This window comes from Nicotiana attenuata, chromosome 3, assembly GCF_001879085.1.
Source record: "Nicotiana attenuata strain UT chromosome 3, NIATTr2, whole genome shotgun sequence".
NCBI lineage: Eukaryota > Viridiplantae > Streptophyta > Magnoliopsida > Solanales > Solanaceae > Nicotiana > Nicotiana attenuata.
Genome location: NC_031991.1, coordinates 72,470,511 through 72,488,008, shown reverse-complemented (window position 1 = coordinate 72,488,008; position 17,498 = coordinate 72,470,511).

Below are 17,498 nucleotides of genomic sequence, written 5' to 3'. Positions count from 1 at the left end.
AGCTTTATTTGGATTCCTTCATGATTGTCTTCATTGATGATATTTTGATTCATTCCCGCAGCCGGGAGGAGCACGAGCAGCATCTTCGAGTCGTTCTTCAGACTCTGAGAGATAGTCCGTTGTATGCTAAGTTTTCGAAGTACGAGTTTTGGTTGAGTTCGGTTGCATTCTTGGGTCATGTTGTCTCAGCAGAGGGTATTCAGGTAGATCTAAAGAAGATAGAGGCAGTCAAGGACTGGCCTAGACCCGCTTCAGCTACAGATATCCGGAGCTTCTTGGGTTTGGCGGGCTATTACCGTCGGTTTGTGGAGGGGTTTTCATCTATTGCAGCCCCGATGACCAGGTTGACCCAAAAAGGTGCCCAGTTCAGGTGGTCGGACAAGTGTGAGGCGAGCTTTCAGAAACTAAAGACAGCTTTGACTACGGCGCCAGTGTTGGTTTTGCCCACGGGTTCAGGGCCATATACAGTATATTGTGATGCATCGCGTATTGGACTTGGTGCGGTGTTGATGCAGAATGGCAAGGTTATTGCATATGCTTCGCGACAGTTGAAGATCCATGAGAAGCATTATCCAATTCATGATTTGGAGTTAGCATCCATTATTCACGCGCTAATGATTTGGAGGCATTATTCATATGGCGTGTCATGTGAGGTGTTCACGGATCACAAGAGTTTTCAATACTTGTTCAAGCAGAAGGAGCTAAATTTGAGGCAGAGGAGGTGGTTGGAGCTGTTAAAGGACTATAATATTACCATCTTGTATCATCCGGAAAAGGCCAATGTAGTGGCCGATGCATTGAGTAGGAAGTCAGCCAGTATGGCCAGCCTTGCATTGAGTAGGAAGTCAGGCTTTAGCCAATCAGTCGTGAGGTTGGATGTTTTCGAGCCCAGCCGTGTTCTAGCTTGCACAGTCACTTGTTCTTCATTATTTGAGCGTATCCGAGATCGGCAGTATGATGATCCTTATTTGCTTGTTCTTAGAGACACAGTGCGACACGGAGGTACCAAGCAGGTTAATGTTAGAGATGATGGAGTTTTGAGGATGCAGGGTCGTATTTGTGTGCCTAATGTGGATGGACTTCATGAGTTGATCCTAGAGGAGGCCCGTAGTTCCCGGTATTATATTCATCCGGGCGCCGCTAAGATGTATCAGGATTTGCGGCAGCATTATTGGTGGAGAAGAATGAAGAAGGACATTGTTGCCTATGTAGCTCGGTGTTTGAATTGTCAGCAGGTAAAGTACGAGCATCACCTGGTGGTTTGTTTCAGAAGATTGAGATTCCTAAGTGGAAGTAGGAGCGGATCACTATGGACTTCGTTGTTGGAATCCCACAGACTTAGAGGAAGTTCGATGCCGTATGGGTTATTGTTGATAGGCTGACCAAGTCAGCGCATTTCATTCCTGTGGCAGTCTCTTATTCTTCCGAGAGGTTAGCTGAGATCTATATCCGGGAGATTGTTCGTCTTTATGGTGTGCCCGTGTCCATCATTTCTGATCGAGGTACGCAGTTTACCTCGCATTTCTGGAGGGCAGTACAACATGAGTTGGGTACGCGGGTCGAGTTGAGTACATCATTTCATCCTCATACGGACGGACAGTCCGAGCGTACTATTCAGATTTTGGAGGATATGCTCCGAGCATGTGTCATTGACTTTGGAGGTTGTTGGGGATCAGTTCTTGCCATTAGCAGAGTTTGCCTACAACAACAGCTACCAGTCAAGCATTCAGATGGCTCCCTATGAGGCATTATATGGCAGGCGGTGCCAGTCGCCGGTTGGATGGTTGAGCCGGGAGAGGCTCGGTTATTGCCTTGGACAAGGTGAAAATCATTCAGGATAGGCTTCGTACCGCTCAGTCCAGGTAGAAGAGTTATGCCGACCGCAAGGTTCGTGATGTGGCATTCATGGTCGGAGAGTGAGTGTTGCTCCGGGTGTCGCCCATGAAGGGCGTGATGAGATTTGGGAAGAAGGGCAAGCTAAGCCCTAGGTTCATCGGTCCTTTTGAGATTCTGGATCGAGTGGGAGAGGTGGCTTATAGACTTGCATTGCCGCCGAGTTTATCAGCTGTGCACCCAGTGTATCAGGTGTCCATGCTTCGAAAGTATCACGACGATCCATCCCACGTGTTAGACTTCATCACTGTCTAGTTGGACAAGGATCTGACATATGAGGAAGAGCCAGTAGCTATTCTAGACCGGCAGGTTCGTCAGCTGAGATCGAAGAAGTTCCCTTCAGTTCGTGTTCAGTGGAGAGGTCAGCCTGCCAAGGCAGCTACCTGGGAGTCCAAGTCCGATACGCGGAGCCGTTATCCCATCTCTTCCCCGACTCAGGTACTTTTTTCCTATGTCCGTTCGAGGACGAACGGTTGTTTTAGAGGTGGAGGATGTGATGACCCAAAAGGTCATCACTTGATTTACAAGTTAATTCTGTATTCTGAGGCCTTAAAACCTCCTTTTATCCCACCTCGATTTGGGTGCGCTGTCTTGGCGTATATCCGGAACGCCTTTATGCGAAAATTTGATAAAAATGCTAATTTTGCCTTTAAAATTGAATTTAAGTTGACTTCAGTCAACATTTTGGGTAAACGGACCCGTACCCTTGATTTGATGGTCCCGGAGGGTCCGTAGAAAAATATGGGACTTGAGCATATGCCCGGAATTGAATTCCGAGGTCCCAAGCCCGAGAAATGAATTTTTGAAGAAAATTGTTTAACTGAAATTATAAATTTTTTTGGAAATTTAAATGTGTTTGAATTTGATAGTATAGGGCCCGTATTTTGGTTCCGGAGCCCGGTACAGGTCTTATATGGTGTTTAAATTGTGCCTGTAAAATTTGGTTAAAAACGGACTTGATATGACGTGAATCGGACCCTCGGTTGTTAAAATTCTAAATAAAGAGCAATTGAGATTTTTCTTTGATTTTGATGCTAAACTTGTAGTTTGAGGCGTTATTTGGTGATTTGATCGCACGAGTAAGTCCGTATGATATTTTTAGATTAGTGTGCATGTTTGGTTTGGATCCCCGAGGGCTCGGGTGAGTTTCGGATAGGCCACGGGATGTTTTTACAATTAGGAAAGTTGTAGGTTTGCTGTTTCTGGTGCACAGATCTTTTGTGCATCGCGATCGTGTAGTAACTCTCGCGATCGTGAAAGGGAAATTGGGACTAGGGTAGATTTTTTCTACGCGAACGCGTAACGTAGATCGCGAATGCGGAGCACTGGGAGGACTACTCTACGTGAAAGCGCCCTATGGCACGTGAACACGTAAGGTAAATTGGAGGTGGGCAGGGAAGTTGTCGTTCCTCTACGCGAATGCGTACGCTGGTCCGCGAACGCGAAGGTCAGGGGGGCCAACCCTTCGGGAACGCGTAGGAGAACTCGCGATCGCGTAAGTCCTCAACCGGCAACCCTTTGCGAATGCGGAAGGGCCATCGCGAACGCGATGAAGGCCTGCCCAGTCTTTTAAAGACAGATTTCAAAACCGTGCAGAACCCATTTTCTTCATACTTTTGAACTCCCAAGACCTAGAGGCGATTTTCTTCACACGAATTCATCCCCAAAGTGTTGGTAACCAATTCTAAACTCCACTAGTTCAATTACCCAACTATTTTCATCACTTTTTAATCAAAAATCAAGAGTTTTCATGCTAGAAATTAGGAATTTGGGTAGAGTTAGGGCTTTTTGAATAATTGGACTTAGACCTCGTTTTGGGGTCAGATTTCAAAACTAATTACATATACGGGCTTGTGGGTGAATGGGTGATCTGGTTCTGGTCCGAACCTCGAGTTTTGACCAAGCGGGCTCGGGGTCGATTTTTGACTTTTTGGGGAAAATGATAGGAAACCTATAATTAAGCATTGGGTATGAATTCTTAAGCATTTATTGATGTTGTTAAATTAATTTGGACTATATACAAGTAAATTGGAGGCGAATTCTAAAGGAAAAGCTGTGTATGAGGCTTGAGTTGACCGTGGCAGTTCGAGGTAAGTGTTTGGCCTAACCTTAGCTTGAGGGAATAGGTATTGTGCTTTATTTGCTATGTGCTAGCGTGGTGTACGATGTATAGGTGTGGTGACGAGTACCTATACGTTGGTGTCAAGCATGCTCGTGAGTCTTAAATTGTGATCGATGTGGTTCTTAATAAGTACTACGAATGCCTAAATTGTTGATTATCCATGTTGAGCAAGATTTATCATTATTTTCTTGGTATTTGGTTATTGTTGAACATTGGCTCTTGTTGAGGTTCAATTGTGAAGTTGATTGTTGGTACAAGTTTGGTTATAGTTGATTCCCTTGCCGGGACGTAATAAATTCTTATTGTTGATTCCCTTGTCGGGATGTATTTATACTTATTGTTAATTCCCTTGCCGGGATATTGTTGTTGCTATTGTTTGGGTGAGGAAGGAGTGATAAAGCACGAAGAGTGATGCGGTGCACATTCATATTCATGCATTTGGTGAGGAAAGAGTGATAAAGCACGAAGGGTGATGCCGTGTACATTTTTATTGTTATTGATGCATTATGGTGAGGAAGAGAGATAAAGTACGAAGGGTGATGCCGTGCACATTTCTAATATTTATATGGTGAGGAAGAGAGATAAAACACGAAGGGTGATTTCGTGCTCATTTTCATTACTTTATTGAATTGGTGAGGATTGAGAGTAAAAGCACGAAGGGTGATGCCGTGCACTTATTGCCTGTTTATTAAGACTTATTGTTGTGTTCGGTTCAAATATCTTAATTGTCTTATTCCACTATTACTGTGATTCTTTATGTTGGTATTTTCCCATAGCATGTTACCCCTCCCCCGTTACTTTTGAATTACTTTTATTGCTGCTATTCTGTTAGATACTGTTTAGTTGCAGGTTATTGATTTGTTGTGTCCTAGCCTCGTCACTACTTCGCCGAGGTTAGGCTCGACACTTACCAGCACATGGGGTCGGTTGTGGTGATACTACACTCTGCACTCTTTTGTGCAGATCCCGGTACTGGAGCATACGGACCTTAGCTAGGGGTTGCTGCCTTCAGTCCATCAGGAGACCCAAGGTAGTCTTGCAGGCGTCCGCAGGCCTTGGCGTCCTCTCCCTATCTAGTTTTCTTCTGTTCTTTACTATTTCAGAGACAGATATGTATTTATTTTGTTCGGACCCTATTTGTAGTATTCCTAGATAGTCCGTGAGATTGTGACACCAGTTCTGGGTGGTTGATGTTTATGGATTCGTATTGGTATTAGCTTAAATTATTAAGTTTCATCCTTCCGCTTTATTATTGTCCGTTGTTTATAATATGTTAACTTACAATCGTTAAGGGATTAAAAATGAGAAGGTTAAATTAATTGGGATAATTGGCTTGCCTAGCTTTCACTAGTAGGCGCCATCACGACTCCCGAGGGTGGAAAATCCGGGTCATGACAGGATCTCCAATATAATCCCGGCCGAGAAGATGCAAGCGTAAGTACAAACCCATCAACATCTTATGTTAATTGCTTTGTTTCTTTTATCTTCCCTCATTCATATCTTTTCTCACCTACATCTTTTCTTATGATGTAGCAGTTCCCTGGGTGCCCGGTGCAATCCCGAACCTCGGAAGCTGCCTTCGACTTTTACATATGCTGAGCGCTTGTTGATACCCAATTTTCCCCATGTATTTTTATATACTCAAAATAGTCTCAAAAAGCATGTACATGCATGTATAAGCATGCCCAAGAATTTTGGTATTTTCCCTTATTTTTAAAGTTTTTAAAAATAATTTATTGTCCATTTTAGCAGTACAAAACCAATAATTGTCCCAAAAATTATCCTTTTCGTGATTAACCTATTTTATTCTCATATTTACACCAAGATATAATTAAGATAATTTTTTCATATTTTTTTATGCATTTGTTTAGTATTTTTAAAGCTAAGTTGCATATTGTTGCAATTATAGCCTATTTTCACGATTAGCAGCATTTTACAATTGTAAAATCATTTCTGGTAGTTTTAGATTAATATTTATACGTTATTAATTAGTCCAATACCTTTAATTTGTTTTAAATAAAAATTTTTAAACTATTTTATAAAAAATAAAAGAGAAAAAATTGGCTATTTAACAAACAACCCTTTATTATTTCAATCCTAGCCAATTTAACCACATCCCCCATCAGATTTAATTGGCCCAATACCCAATTAAAACACCCCAGCCCAATCCCTAATATAACCCGGCCCAACCCCGATTTAATCTGAGCCGTTGATCAAATAAGATCAACGTCCCAGATTACCTTTCCTTAATTAAAATTCTAACTACCCCCCCTGACCCCTCATTCTTCACCGTCTCTCATCTCTCTACTCTCTCTCTCTCTCTATCTCTAGTCTCTTCTAGAGACTTCTATCTCTTCCCCTTCTCCGACGAATCCCTTCATCTCCTCCGGCGACCTTCTCCGCCGGAGACCATGGATTCCTCACCCTCCGCCTCGTATGGTTCTCTCATGCCGGTAAATGTCATCCCTAAGGCCCTCGAAGGGCGAGGACCCGTCTACTCACACCCATGGTGTTCCTGTTTGCTTCAGGCCTCCGAAGTTGGATTTCGAGTGAAGCCTGTGACCTTTGAGGCTCGAACCAGTAACGTTTGAGGTTCTTCTTATCTTCTCTGAGGTTTTCTTTGAAACCCTAATGTTTGGAACCTCCAATTTTTTTAAATTTACAGTAGATCTACGCATATTACAAGTTATTATGATGTTTCCTTTAAAAAACTTTTTATTTTTCTGAACGGACCTTCACTTTTAACTAGGGTTCCGAAACCCTTTCTCAAAATGGTTTTCTTTATCGATTTTTAACATTATCTCATGATTTTCCTTCATATTTACCATTGTTGAAGTCTTTTCCTTGTGATTGGGTCAATATATGTGTTGGATTATCACGAATGGCTTGAAATTCTAGCGATTCTACTCTGTTTTCCCATTAGGGTTTATGGCTCTTCATCTCCTTTGCATGTATCATGTCTACCCTATTGATTCGTACTAGTATCTGTGTGAAACCCTAATTTTTAGACTTAGAACCCTGAAAGCTGCTCTTTTTCCCTGTGTGCTTGCATTTGCGTTCATGTTTCACTAATCTTTACCCTATGATGTTTGTCTTTGGGTTTATCTCGCATCCCTGACTCACATGACTCCTAATGTTATATAACAGGGTTTCTGATTTTCGTCTAATGTGTGTTTATTCCCTTTAAATCAGTATTAGTTTGCCACTTTGAATCCTTGAATGATTGTGACTAGTACTTTACTGATTATTCATGGCGACGGTAGTAATCCCATATACAGTCGCCAGACCATCCCAACGATCGGAGGAAGAAGGAAGATAGGCGGAGAAACCTACCATCACATTGAGCAAGTCAACGCCGTAGACAAGGATAAGTGGTGGGATGACAAGATCGAAAGTATACTGAATTGGAGCGGATATGAACCTGGCAAGGGGCTCGGCAAGAACCTCCAGGGAATCGCCAAACCCATCAAGCTGAAGAAACATGGTACCACTTTCGGTTTGGGGTATGAATACACTTGGGAGGAGTTCAACCACTGGTCGCCACCATGGCACAATCCCTACTACCCACTGGAGCATCCGATACCTCACCTGGAGCAGACTTTCCAGCCAGCAGATGTCATATATGGGTCAGAAGAAGAGGAAGCACTGGCAGCAATGAGGAATCTGTTTTTGGAAGACGACAATACGGACTGCTGTGTCATTTTTTAGGAGGAAGGAGAGGAAGGCCCTTCCATATAAGCTGTGAGCCAAGGAGTGCGCCTCAACAATTGGTCCATCAGAACCACCACGGCCCGGAAAGGTTCGGGGTAGCAAGGCTGAACAAAGCACCATGCATCATCTTTATTTTCGCTAGTTGATTTTCTTTCCGCATTTTATTTTCGAAAATAAGAGCTCCAATGTTCAAAACAATTATGAAGTTTATCAAAGCATTTCAGTTTCTTATATCAAAGCGCTTATTATTTTTCTATCGTTTACTTTATTTACACAGCATTACTATTACTTATCTTGATGAACCGACGATTGTGACTTGCAACGAGACAACGCAACAAACGGATATAGACTCAGAAGAGGATGATATACCAGAAGAGGTTGTTAAAGAAGTTGAGAACTTTGAGAATAGGCCTAAATCTAACTTGGACGAAACTGACGTTATCAACTTGGGGGATACAGAGAATGTCAAGGAAACGTGCATCAGTGTTCATCTGTCACCATCAGAAAAGGAAAAATACACAGAGTTTCTAAGGGAATATGAGGACATATTCGCCTGGTCGTATGATGATATGACTGGTCTTAGCACATCTATTGTAGCCCACAAACTGCCAACGGATTCAGCATGTCCGCCGGTAAAACAGAAGCTCAGGAAGTTCAAGCCTGACATGAGTTTGAAAATTAAGGAAGAAGTCACCAAGCAGGTCAAAGCCAAGGTCCTCAGGGTAGTAGAGTATCCAACATGGTTAGCCAACATTGTGCCGCTGTCGAAGCAGGACGGGAAGGTCAGAGTTTGTGTCGACTATCGGGACCTCAACCGGGCCAGTCCGAAAGACGACTTCCCCTTGCCAAACATACATATTCTGATTGACAACTGCGCCAAGCACGAACTACAGTCATTTGTCGATTGTTTTGCTGGGTATCATCAAATATGGATGGATGAGGAAGACGCTGAGAAAACGGCTTTTATCACGCCACAGGGGATGTATTGTTACAAGATGATGTCGTTCGGGTTAAAGAATGCTGGGGCCACCTACATGAGGGCTATGACTACTATTTTTCATGACATGATACACAAGGAAATCGAAGTGTATGTAGACGACGTCATCATCAAATCCAAGAGAACCACCAACCACATGGAAAATTTGAGGAAATTTTTCAACAGGCTGAGGAGGTACAATCTGAAACTGAATCCCGCCAAGTGCGCATTCGGGGTTCCTGCTGGAAAGTTGCTTGGGTTCATCGTAAGTCGCCGAGGAATAGAGCTGGATCCATCAAAGGTTAAGTCCATTCAAGAATTGCCGCCGCCAAAGAACAAGAAAGAGGTCATGAGTTTCTTAGGGAGACTCAACTACATCAGCCAGTTCATAGCTCAATCTACTGTCATTTGTGAGCCCATCTTTAAGATGTTGAAGAAAGATGCCACTACTAAATGGTCCGATGATTGTCAGAAAGCCTTCGACAGAATCAAGGAATACCTATCAACGCAGCCAGTTCTGGTTCCGCCCGAACCGGGCAGACCGCTGTTCCTCTACCTTGCAGTATTGGATGGAGCATTCGGTTGTGTTCTGGGGCAACACGACAAAACAGGGAGAAAGGATCAAGCCATCTATTACCTCAGCAAGAAGTTCACTCCATACGAGGCCCGTTACTCTCTATTAGAACGCACCTGTTGTGCTCTGACTTGGGTAGCTCAAAAGTTGAGGCATTATTTCTATGCCTATACCACTTACCTCATATCAAGAATGGATCCGCTGAAATATATCTTTCAGAAGCCCATGCCCACTGGCAAACTAGCCAAGTGGCAAATCCTGTTGAGTGAATTCGACATACGTGACTCAGAAGGCAATCAAAGGACAGGCACTGGCAGATCATCTTGCCGAAAATCCCGTGGACGGAGAATACAAGCCTCTGAAGACGTATTTTCCTAATGAGGAGGTATCTTTCATAGGAGAGGACATTGCAGAATCCTATGACGGTTGGAGGATGTTTTTCGACGGAGCAACAAATTTCAAGGGAGTTGGCATAGGAGCAGTCCTAGTATCAGAACCGGCCAGCATTATCCGGTATCCGCCAAGCTCAGGTTCCCGTGCACCAACAATATGGCGGAGTACGAAGCCTGCATCTTAGGGCTCAAGATGGCTATTGACATGAACATCCAAGAGTTGCTAGTGATTGGAGATTCGGATTTGCTTATACATCAGGTCCGAGAAGAATGGGCGACCAAGAACTCCAAGATACTCCCGTATTTGCATCATGTACAAGAGTTGAGGAAAAGGTTCGTAAAGACAGAGTTCCGGCATGTTCCCAGGATCCAGAATGAGTTTGCCGATGCATTGGTCACTCTATCATCCATGATTCAGCATCCGGATAAGAACTTCATAGACCCTATTCTAGTAAAGATTCATGATCAGCCAGCTTATTGTGCTCATGTCGAGGAAGAAGCGGACGGAAAGCCCTGGTTTCATGGCATCAAGGAATTCTTGGCCGAAGGAAAATATTCGGAGCTTGCAAATGCTATTCAGAAGCGCACTCTACGAAGATTATCCAACAATTTCTTCCACAGCGGAGGAATCTTGTACCAGAGGACTCCTGATTTGGGATTGCTAAGGTGTGTTGACGCAAAGGAAGCATCCAGGTTATTAGAAGAAGTTCATGCAGGGATCTGCGGTCCACATATGAATGGTTTTGTCTTAGCAAAGAAAATACTCTGAGCAGGATATTTTTGGATGACTATGGAAACAGACTGCATCCAGTATGTCCGAAAATGCCATCGCTGTCAGATACATGCAGACATGATAAAAGTGCCTCCAAATGAGCTTAATGCAACAAGCTCGCCATGGCCGTTCGTCGCTTGGGGAATGGATGTCATCGGACCTGTTGAGCCTGCCACATCAAACGGGCACAGGTTAATTCTAGTGGCCATTGATTATTTCACCAAATGGGTTGAATTAGCGTCATATAAAGCAGTAACCAAGAAGGTTGTGGCAGATTTTGTCCGCGACCGCATCGTTTTTCGATTCGGTATCCCAGAGTCGATCATCACTGATAATGGTTCCAATCTCAACAGTGACTTGATGAAAGCCATGTGTGAAACATTCAAAATCAAACACAAGAATTCTACAGCCTACAGACCTCAGATGAATGGAGCCGTAGAAGCGGCCAACAAAACATCAAGAAGATACTAAGGAAGATGATAGAAAAGCATAAGCAGTGGCATGAGAAGTTATCATTCGCCTTATTGGGATACCGCACCACAGTTCGCACATCAACCGGGGCAACTCCTTACATGTTGGTTTATGGTACAGAGGCAGTTATTCCCGCCGAAGTAGAGATTCCCTCCTTGAGGATTATACAAGAAGCAGAACTTGATGACGCAGAATGGGTAAAAAGCCGCTACGAGCAACTAGCTCTAATAGATGGGAAGAGAATGAATGCAATTTGCCATGGTCAATTGTATCAGAACAAAATGTCCAGAGCTTTCAACAAAAGAGTCAAGCCAAGATAATTTACACCAGGACAGCTGGTATTGAAGAAAATCTTTCCGCACCAGGATGAAGCCAAAGGAAAATTCTCTCCCAACTGGCAGGGTCCATACATGGTTCACCGGGTTCTAACAGGAGGAGCCCTCATACTTGCAGAAATGGACGGGGAAGTTTGGCCAAAGCCGATCAATTCAGATGCAGTCAAGCAATACTATGTGTAGCACTTACGATTTTTTTTATGATGTAATTTGAACTACGTCTGACCTGATTCCCGTTTAAGAGGGGATACGTAGGCAGCCTTATGGGTTCGGTCACAATTCAATAAAATCTTCATTTTTCCTCGATATTGGAAACTGGGGCAGAATTTTGAGGAGGACCCTCAAAATTTCGAAGTTGATTTTCAGCCAGTCATCGCGCGCAGCCGACGGAGGCAGAATTTTGAGGAGGACCCTCAAAATTCCGAAAAGGGAGGTTGCAATGTCTTGAACCGCGTCGCAATCGTCGGTTCATCTAAAAGAAAATCATTTTTAATTATGTATTTACAACATATTTTTCTTTTTTACTAAATCATGCGTGACTACTAGCATTGCTTTATTTAGCGACGCTGCCCCAATGAAAGCAAGAGCCGAGTAGGACAAGCGATGTCCACGGGAAGACGAACTAACCTTCCCCCCTTTACAAAACTCACGACTTTTCTTTGGATGCAGGCACCCCAAGACATAAAATCATCAGATACGATTACATACTCATACTTTTTCAGGAATACAACTCTCAGAATCATCACTTACTTACAAGCGCTATTCGCACGTGACATCCCCAGCAGCCACAACGACGCAATCAGCTATCAGCTATCATCTATCAGCTAAGAGCTTTCGTTACTATTCACCTTTTACTTCTGCATTGCATAAGGCTACCTTTCTGCCTTCCGAGACTAAGCATTGTCTCGATCTGCATTTTTTGGCACTGCATAAGGCTACCTTTCTGCCTTCCGAGACTAAGCATTGTCTCCATCTGCATTTTTTGCACTGCATAAGGCTACCTTTCTGCCTTCCGAGACTAAGCATTGTCTCCATCTGCATTTTGCATTGCATAAGGCTACCATTATGCCTCCGAGACTAAGCATTGTCTCCATCTGCATTCTTCTGCATTCTTCTGCATTGCATAAGGCTACCATTCTGCCTTCCGAGGTTAAGCTCTACCTCCATCCGCATGGCTGAAAGATCGCCAAACCGTTATTTAAATCTTGCATGGCTGAAAAATCGCCAACTTTATTAACTCTACATCGGCTGAAATATCGCCACTTCATTTAAATCTCCCGTGGGCTGAAATAACGCCACCTTTATTTAAATTCCGCATCGGCTGAAATATCGCCACTTCATCCTGTATCGGCTGAAAGATCGCCATTTGTATTTACATTTTTGCACGGCTGAAATATCGCCGCTTCATTTAAGTCTTGCATGGGCTGAAAGATCGCCAAATTGTCCAAAGGCGTCATTGTTCAGAGGCACCATTTTTCATAGCCCGAGAACGCCATGCCATGGCCTGAGGACCCCCTTCTTTATCTTTTGCATATCATTATTCAAAGGCATCATGGTTCGGAGGCATCATCCTCATAGCCCGAGAACATCATTTCATAGCCTGCGAATCCTTTATTATACGCTTCATGGCCCAGGACGTCATGGTCTGAGGACGTCATCCTAGCCGTCCGAAGACGAGCATTTCATGGTCCAATGGGAACTTGCATCACGTTTAAATTTGCGCACAACATATGTTTGCATTGCTCACTTGCAGGTACACCGGCCAGCAACGGCCGTCACAGCAGGAGCGATCCCGCTCCGGTTCCCGCAGCCTATCAATCCCTGACCATCCTTCCCAACCTGAATATCGCGTCCGTCTTTCGAAATCTCCATCGGCACGTTCCGCCGATGGATTCCCGAACTACATATGGCCTGATTCCTGTAAGACCAGGGATATGTAGGCAGCTCAGGAACCAGAGCTCGGTCAAAATTCTTCAAATCATTTCATTCGGTCAAAATTGGCCATCATATCTTTACCCGACAACTCTTTCATCCTTCTCGGGTAAAGAGGGGCAGCTGTTGATACCCAATTTTCCCCATGTATTTTTATATACTCAAAATAGTCTCAAAATAGCATGTACATGCATATATAAGCTTGCCCAAGAATTTTGGTATTGTCCCTTATTTTTAAAGTTTTTAAAAGCAATTTATTGTCCATTTTAGCAGTACAAAACCAATAATTATCCCAAAAAATTATCCTTTTTGAGATTAACCTATTTTTATTCTCATATTTACACCAAGATATAATTAAGATAATTTTTGCATATTTTTTACGCATTTGTTTGGTATTTTTAAAGCTAAGTTGCATATAGTTGCAATTATAGCCTATTTTTACGATTAGCAGCATTTTACAGTTGTAAAATCATTTCCAGTATTTTTAGATTAATATTTATACGTTATTAATTAGTCCAGTACCTTCAATTTGATTTAAAATCTTTTTTTAACTATTTTATAAAAAATAAAAGAGGGAAAATTGGCTATTTAACAAACAACCCTTTATTATTTCAATCCTAGCCAATTTAACCGCACCCCCATCAGATTTAATTGGCCCAATACCCAATTAAAACACCCCATCCCAATCCCTAATATAACCCGGCCCAACCCCAATTTAATCTGAGCCGTTGATCAAATAAGATCAACGGCCCAGATTACCTTTCCTTAATTAAAGTTTTAACTACCCCCCGACCCCTCATTCTTCACAGTCTCTCATCTCTCTACTCTCTCTCTCTATCTCTAGTCTCTTCTAGAGACTTCTGTTTCTTCCCCTTCTCCGGCGAATCCCTTCATCTTCTCCGGCGACCTTCTCCAGCGGAGACCATGGATTCCTCACCCTCTGCCTCGTATGGTTCTCTCATGTCGGTAAATGTCATCCCTAAGTCCCTCCAAGGGCGAGGACCCGTCTACTCACACCCATGGTGTTCCTGTTTGGTTCAGGCCTCCGAAGTTTGATTTCGAGTGAGGCCTGTGACCTTTGAGGCTCGAACCAGTAACGTTTGAGGTTCTTCTTATCTTCTCTGAGGTTTTCTTTGAAACCCTAATGTTTGGAACCTCTGATTCTTTTAGATTTACAGTAGATCTACGCATATTACGAGTTATTATGATGTTTCCTTTAAAAAACTTTCTATTTTTCTGAACGGACCTTCACTTTTAACTAGGGTTCCGAAACCCTTTCTCAAAATGGTTTTCTTTATCGATTTTTAACACTATCTCATGATTTTCCTTCATATTTACCATTGTTGAAGTCTTTTCCTTGTGATTGGGTCAGTATATGTGTTTGATTATCACGAATGGCTTGAAATTCTAGTGATTCTACTCTGTTTTCCCATTAGGGTTTATGGCTCTTCGTCTCCTTTGCATGTATCATGTCTACTCTATTGATTCGTACTAGTATCTGTGTGAAACCCTAATTTTTAGACTTAGAACCCTGAAAGCTGCTCTTTTTTCCTGTGTGCTTGCATTTGCGTTCATGTTTCACTAATCTTTACCCTATGTTGTTTGTCTTTGGGTTCATCTCGCATCCCTGACTCACATGACTCCTAATGTTATATACCAGGGTTTCTGATTTTCGTCTAATGTGTGTTTATTCCCTTTAAATCAGTATTAGTTTGCCACTTTGAATCCTTGAATGATTGTGACTAGTACTTTACTGATTTTGTGTATTTTCCTTTAACCATGATACTTGCCTTAGAACTCTTTGCTGATTTTATTTATTTTCCTTTAACTGTGATACTTGCCTTAACACTCCTCACTGATTTTGTGAATTTCCTTACTTGTTGACATCTGCCTTAACTGATAACTGATTCCCTGCGATACTAGGGGATCTCTTACTGATTTTCAAAATGATACTCTGCCTTATTTTATGTGCAAGCATGTCGCCAATTGATTCTTACTTTCCTTAATTCATATGTTCTGTACTTGGTCCTAATCACACGCCTTATTCTTTACTACTCTATGTATGATTGAAATTAGTCTTTCAATTAGTCTCTTTCCTTATTTGTCACCCTGGTAGCCGTTTGAACTAGGACTCCCCAATTAAAGGGGAGTACTTACATTGATTGGGATTTTAATTGTTTTTACATCTATAATTATACTACACTTTACTTCTCACCTTATTTTTTCTACTCGTTTCCAGAACTATAAATACTCTACTCTTTCATTAGCAACAGACAGAGACACACATCACTGAATACTCTCAATTCTACATTCTCTTGTGCTCTTTCTCTCTTGCTCTTTTGCTCTATTACTGTTCTCTGCTCTTGCCTATTATTAGCCGGCTGTAAGCCAAGGCTAAAATTGTGTTATCACTTTATCTTTGCATCATGCTCTTGCTCTTTACTGGTATGTCCTAGTTTCAATTTAAAGCTCCAACAACAATGTGATTCTCTATTTGTTTCAGTTCTTACTATCTCTAGTCTGCTTCTATTTGTGGTTCTCCTGCGAAATCTGTAATTAAAATGTATTACTAGCATGTTATTATGTCTTCCCTTCCCTTTGGATTAGTATACCCCCCTTTATGTGTGTTTCCAAGCATGACTTGCATACTTATCCCAAATCCCTATCACCCCTCTATGTGGTTGTTCTTCATATCTGTGTTTTTTCCTATGACTATGCCTGAAAGTGTTTGAGCTAGTCCTAGGCCTTCGCTGGGTTAAAGTTTTGTCATAAGTGTCCCTAGCCCCACTATCCCTGTTCGTGTTTGCTGGACCTGCCTTGGTTCTGTGGTCTTTGGCTGTGTATGAATCTATTTTTGGAGGTGCTGTGTCTAGGTTGTTGTTTATTACTTTATTCTCTTTTCAAGAAAAAAACTGTTTTACTAAACAGACTGTCTTTGTTCTACGAAATGTTTTAAGTGAAATTCCTTTCAACACTGTCAAAACATTTTCGAACTCTCTTGCACTTCACTTTATTCCTAGATACTTAAGTTCCACCCCCTCAGTGTGAGCACTGCTTTGGAGACCTCCTAAGTACCCTCTGAACTCTGACACACACTGAGGCTGGTATTTTCACACTGCACATGTTTAACTCTTGGTTACTAAGTCTGGGCCTGAGCATGGCCCAAGAGCCCTTGAGGTCCTTAGGGAACTTTGGCACATCCCAAGCTATGAAAGGTTATTTTGGCAGTAAAGTTTGGAGGATTTGGGCCTACTGAAGGCTCCCTATAGAATAACTTTTTTTTATTTCATTACTGTAATTTAGATACTACTAGTTTGTAATAATTTGTAAATGAATGATTGGGGGCTGAATAGTGAATATGAGGGAGGGGTATGCATGTTTATTTCTATGGGTAGAAAACATGTTTATAGGTTTTTATTTACCTATTTGCGCAATAGATAACCTGCTTAGGACATGCATTTCATATGTTAGAAATCCTATTTTAGGTCTTTTATTCTCAGCATATTATTGTACTCACTTCGTAATCTTAATTATTAACAAACTGTCATTACTGCATCGGCATCTTAGAAATCATGTTTTAGGTACTCCTATGTGCATTAGATATCCTTCCCTTAGGACTTCTTATTCGTTCGAATTACAGTGGTTAATTAACATGTTAGTCTAATAACTTTGCTAAAATATGGCTAAGTGTTTGAAACGTTTCTGCAAATGCGGTACTATGCGTATCCTTTCTTTTTAAATCAGAATCAAATATGCATGTCCACTCTTTAAGACAATCAGACAATGTATATGACGCCTAGGCAAACTTTAGGCCTAATAAGAATTGATTAATCATGTGGTTACCAGTTTAAGACTAATTAGCCTCTTTTAATTTTGAACTCTGCTGCTCCCATTCTTATTTTTGATTCTCTGAACTTCACTCTGTTTTACTAAACTCTCACCCTACTCTGAAATGATCTCGAAATTGTGTATCTGTTCTACTATGTTTTCTACTAGGTTACCCTTTTCTGCCCAGAATCGTGCTATTATTTTCAAAATATTTATCCTACGTCTCGTCAAGTTAATGTATCTCCATGCCTTTACTCTATTTACAAAGAATGTTTTAACGATTTTATCTATATTTTNCTCTACTCTCTCTCTCTCTCTATCTCTAGTCTCTTCTAGAGACTTCTGTCTCTTCCCCTTCTCCGACGAATCCCTTCATCTTCTCCGGCGACCTTCTCCACCGGAGACCATGGATTCCTCACCCTCTGCCTCGTATGGTTCTCTCATGCCGGTAAATGTCATCCCTAAGGCCCTCGAAGGGCGAGGACCCGTCTA